Genomic DNA, 6,000 nt, shown 5'->3' with positions numbered 1-6,000 from the left:
TCCACTACTCGCGTTACCCGAACCCAACTCCGAGAACCTCTCGCTCATCAACAAATGGCAAAAACTACAAGTTCTACACCATCAATTTAGTACGCGCTGGAAAAATTAATATCTCAAAGAACTTCATAAGCGTACTAAATGGAAAACTCAGCAGACAAACATCAAAGAAGGTGATCTAGTCGTCGTGAAAGATGACCTTTTCCCCCCGAATGACTGGCGACTCGGACGTGTCACTCGTCTTCATCCCGGATCGGACGAAAATGTTCGAATTGTAGATGTCCGCACTCAAAGCGGAATATATACACGACCCATTGCAAAACTTTGCGCACTTCCCCCAGCAGAATAATATCTCTACCCTCACTCTAGCGATCTCACCGTGGCATATAAAATCTAGGATATCCATAAAACCCTATCGTTAGCCCCCTACTCACCTCACAAAATATTTCTCTCTCTTTTTATTCCCATTACAGACGCTACGAGAGTTACAGCACTTGTCGGCTCTGTTGCCAAAAGCACTCTTTGCGCTATTGCAACGCCTTCATGGCTATGACCCCTGAAGAACGCTATGAGTCAGTGCGGGCTCATAAATATTGTATCAATTGTTTGGCAACATCCCATGTTACGGGCGCATGCGACTCCCTGGACCGTTGCCGCAAATGCGGCCTTGCACACCACACGCTGCTACATCGGCAGCAAGATAAACCTACCAAGAAGCAGAAGAACCGACGCAATGTACCGAAACCGAAGGAGAAACCCACTAGTCGATGAGTGGTCATTGCAAAGCCGAAAAAGAAGAGGGAAGGACGCAAGGACACTCAGCGGCGCTTGAAAACCCTGTTCTCCACAGCAGTATCCACCTTGGCAGAGATGCAGGAGTTGCTGCTTCCTTCATCGGAGCAGGCCGGCCGCCATGTTGGAGACATGAATTCCAATTTGATTGAATTTAAAAAAAAAAAATTCCCTAATTATTCAATTATAATATAATAATGAACTTAATATGAAAAAAACGAATTTACAATGAATTTAAACTTATATATGCATATCCTTACCTTAGAATAACTTACCTTGTAAAATTTAACTAAAACATTCACTTCTTAAAACCACATATGTACTTACCTTAAATTCCTTAAATCAACTTAAATCATTTTTCTAAAATACTTACCTGTGCTAAGACACATACCCTTTGTTAAAATACCTAGATTTACTTAAATTAACTTACTTAACTCACCTTTTTCAAGCACCCTGAAAAATAAGAATTTACTTACTGTTTTCTGCATTTTTTATACTCTTTGTACATTTTCATATTAACATACATACATACATACATACTTACCGTTTTCCTGCTGCGCAGGAGACTTAGGAAATTTGCCAAATCAGTTCGTTATCAACTACCGTCCGCTCATGTACATCATTTTTAGTTGACTCCTTTTGACTGAAGTGATTTAAGTTTAATAAAGTAATTTTTTGAAGTTTAAAGTGAAGTGCCGTGATTTTCATTTGGAAGGGAGAGTAGTGGAAACCCCATCCCATTTATACCCCTAGCTAATACAGATGCTTATGATTTTAGTTTAGTGATTTTCAATTTTAAAACAATTTTTTGTAGCAACAACATATGTATGTATCTATGAAATACTAGTTAGAGTGCTGTCAATACTGCTTTGCTTTGCCGGGCCCCCAAAAACCTTTCGGGCCCAGGGCAATTGCCCTGGCAGTCCCCCCCCTCCACCCCTCTCCACGGCCCTGTTGATAACAACCTATTCTCAATCGTGAATGCAGCGCTCTTAATTACGTCTTTCCTACTTTATCAGAAAATAACTTGACTACGCAGGAGCGCTAGGATCCCTCTCTTCTTTTCCACAACGCTGCCCAGAATGCAGGAGAAAGGCGGACGAATCTGGATTGCACACGTTCCGAATTTCTCCGCAAAAAAATTATATTCCAATGTAAGGAATCATGTTCTGTAAAAATAATCGAAAGCATTTTTGCAATTTTTTTTATATCTGACTTACATATTGTAACGAATTTACTTACAAATCCTCTTATTTGCAATCCTCTCCTAAGTTCGAATCACTAAACCGTTGAATAAATAACTCCAATTTGTAATAATGCAAAATGGCCTTTATTTAAAGTACTTCACAATAACACTCAAACTGTGCAACGAATAGCTTGCTTAATAACCAAACTGATTGATAGCTCAAATGAAACTCTGCTATTCAAAATAATACTGCTCTTGCTCGCTAGATAGCGTGTTAGTCGAAACTGCTTGACAACTCAAATCAAACTGAATTCCAGCGCCTCTACATCTGCGGCCTTTTATACTATCTGGTTTCCTCGTTCGCATCTTCTAGAATCTACTAGCATTGTCCATGAGCTCTTAAACTTCTCAGCTATAACTAAAATTGCACGATTTTATAGCTTCTCTCATACCCCGTGCTTGAATGTGTGAGCGACATTTCCACAATTATAATTGCCTACATTTAGGAGCATCTCAAATAAGATATCTGCATATGGTTGTGCTTTGCTTCTCAGCTGCGTGTACCTTCATATGTGTAGACATAATGATTGATTCGTTTATGTAGATACAAATGACTGTCTCTTTATTGTTGTTGTGACTTTATTTACTTAGCATCAGACTAGGGATGTGAGTATCACTTAGTGTCACTCATAGTCGTCACAATATACATATATGTACATACCTATAGCGCAATTGTGTAAACAGGCTAAGTTTTTTGCTCTAAACAAGGTTAGGTTGCTTTGGTAGGGGAAGCTTACTTGGACAGCACAGGCCCGACGAGAGGGGGGGGGGCTGAGGGGGTAATTACCCCCGGGCTTTGGAGGGCTCCGGGAACCTCAAAATGCTATCCAAGCTTTTTGCTTACAGAAAATAAACAAAACACACCTTTAATCACCTTTCGTATATAGCAATCATTTTAAATTTCAACAAATTTTAAAAATATCTTAACGTGTCTGCACTCCGCATAAGGTGTTGCTGGTTTTTGGCGTTGGCTTTGTAGCATAAAGTTGAATTCGTTTTCTGTTCCACCAGAAAAATTCGGTATGATGCAAATTCTTATACAGCGATATACATGTATGTATGTATGTAAAAACGTTGGCGATAACAGTTTTTGAAAAAAAAAATCCACATACCTTTTGGGTCTTGGGGAGTGTTTTGGTTGAAAAATTGACCCTTTTGCTATTTTTTCCCGCAGGCTCGAATATTATTATTTTTGGGTATGTGTAGCGGAACTTTTTCATCCTAAGCCCAAATCCTATCGAAAAATCGATGGCGCGATATCGGTTAATAAATCGACCCAGCCTAATACGTACGCATGCATACGTTTAAATATACTTTGTATATACAAATGCATATAAATATGTAAAAGATGGTAATTTTGATTTTGAGAATTCGTTCATTTTAGTATGGGGGCCCGTATTTTTTTTTTCCCCCCGGGCCCGGATTTTCTCTCGGCGGCCCTGCGACAGCATGAAGGTATAATGCAGGGGTCGTCACTCCATAAGCGCTTTCACGCAATTGTTTTTGTAAAACGCTCAGGCAAGCACACCGCATAGCAAGCGCGCCACACATCCCCGCGCGCACGAATTCTATCCTCTCGCACATAACCGAATGTATTCTGCTGTACCCATTACGAACTAAACCGCTATAATTTCGTGTAAAATTACTTTTGAAGTAATATTTTTATACTCAGTTGAGCAGAGCTCACAGAGTATATTAACTTTGATTGCATAACGGTTGGTTGTACAGGTATAAAGGAATCGAGATAGATATAGACTTCCATATATCAAAATCATCAGTATCGAAAAAAAATTCGATTGAGCCATGTCCGTCCGTCCGTCTGTCCGTTAACACGATAAATTGAGTAAATTTTGAGGTATATTGATGAAATTTGGCACATAGGTTCCTGGCCACCCATCTCAGATCGCTATTTAAAATGAACGATATCGGACAATAACCACGCCCAGTTTTACGATATCGAAAATTTCGAAAAATCGAAAAAGTGCTATAATTCATTACCAAATACGCATTAAGCGATGAAACTTGGTAGGTGAGTTGAGCTTATGACGCAGAATAGAAAACTAGTAAAATTTTGGACAACAGGCGTGGCACCGCCCACTTTTAAATGAAGGTAATTTAGAAGTTTTGCAAGCTGTAATTTGGCAGTCGTTGAAGATATCATGATGAAATTTGGCAGGAACGTTACTCTTATTACTTTATGTCTGCTTTATAAAAATTAGCAAAATCGGAGAACGACCACGCCCACTTTTAAAAAATGTTTTTTAAATTCAAATTTTAAAGGAAAAGTTAATATCTTTACAGCATATAAGTAAATTATGTCAACATTCAACCCCAGTAATGATATGATGCAACAATATACAAAAATAAAAGAAAATTTTAACACGATAAATTGAGCAAAAATCGATATATCTTTACTAAACTCAGTTCACTTACTTATCTGAACTCACTTTGTATTGGTGTAAAAAATGGTCGAAATCCGACTATTACCACGCCCACTTTTTCGATATCGAAAATTACGAAAAATGAAAAAATGCCATAATTATATACCAAATACGAAAAAATGGATGAAACATGGTAATTGTATTGGTCTATTGACGCAAAATATAAATTTAGAAAAAAACTTGGTAAAATGGGTGTGACACCTACCATATTAAGTAGAAGAAATTGAAAAAGTTTTGCAGGGCGAAATCAAAAGCCCTTGGAATCTTGGAAGGAATACTGTACGTGGTATTACATATATAAATAAATTAGCGGTACCCGATAGATGATGTTCTGGATCACCCTGGTCCACATTTATGGCGATATCTCGAAAAGGCGTTCACATATAGAACTAAGGCCCACTCCTTTTTAAAATACTCATTAACACCTTTCATTTGATACCCGTATCGTACAAACAAATTCTAGAGTCACCCCTGGTCCACCTTTATGTCGATATCTCGAAAAGGCGTCCACCTATAGAACTAAGGCCCACGCCTTTTTAAAATACCCATTAATAAATTTAATTTGATAGCCATATCGTATAAATAAATTCTAGAGTCACCCCTGGCCCACCTTTATGGCGATATCCCGAAAAGGCGTCCACCCATAGAACAAAGGCCCACTCCCTTTTAAAACACTTATTACACTTTTCGTTTGACACCCATATTGTACAAACGCATTCTAGAGCCAACCCAGGTCCACTTTTATAACGATATTCCGAAAAGGCGTCCACCTATAGAACTAAGACACACTCCCTTTTAAAATACTCATTAATACCTTTCATTTGATACCCATATAGTACAAACAAATTCTAGAGTCACCCCTGGTCCACGTTTATGGTGATATCTCGAAAAGGCGTCCACATATAGAACTAAGGCCCACTCCCTTTTAAAATACTCATTAACACCTTTCATTTGATACCCATATAGTACAAACAAATTCTAGAGTCACCCCTGGCCCACCTTTATGGCGATATCTCTAAAAGGCGTCCACCTATAGAACTAAGGCCCACACCCTTTTAAAATACTCATTAACACCTTTCATTTGATACCCATATCGTACACAAAAGTTCTAGAGTCACCCCTGGCCCACCTTTATGGCGATATCTCGAAAAGGCATCCACCTATAGAACTAAGGCCCACTCCCTTTTAAAATACTCATTAACACCTTTCATTTGATAGCCATATCGTATAAATAAATTCTAGAGTCACCCCTGGTCCACCTTTATGGTGATATCTCGAAAAGGCGTCCACCTATAGAACTAAGGCTCACACCCTTTTAAAATACTCATTAACACCTTTCATTTGATACACATATCGTACACAAAAGTTCTAGAGTCACCCCTGGCCCACTTTTATGGCAATATCTCGAAAAGGCGTCCACCTATAGAACTAAGGCCCACACCCTTTTAAAATACTCATTACCACCTTTCATTTGATACCCATATTGTACAAACGCATTCTAGAGTCACCCCTGGTCCACGTTTA

This window comes from Eurosta solidaginis, chromosome 1, assembly GCF_040869045.1.
Source record: "Eurosta solidaginis isolate ZX-2024a chromosome 1, ASM4086904v1, whole genome shotgun sequence".
Classification (NCBI taxonomy): domain Eukaryota; kingdom Metazoa; phylum Arthropoda; class Insecta; order Diptera; family Tephritidae; genus Eurosta; species Eurosta solidaginis.
This window is presented reverse-complemented; position numbering follows the sequence as displayed.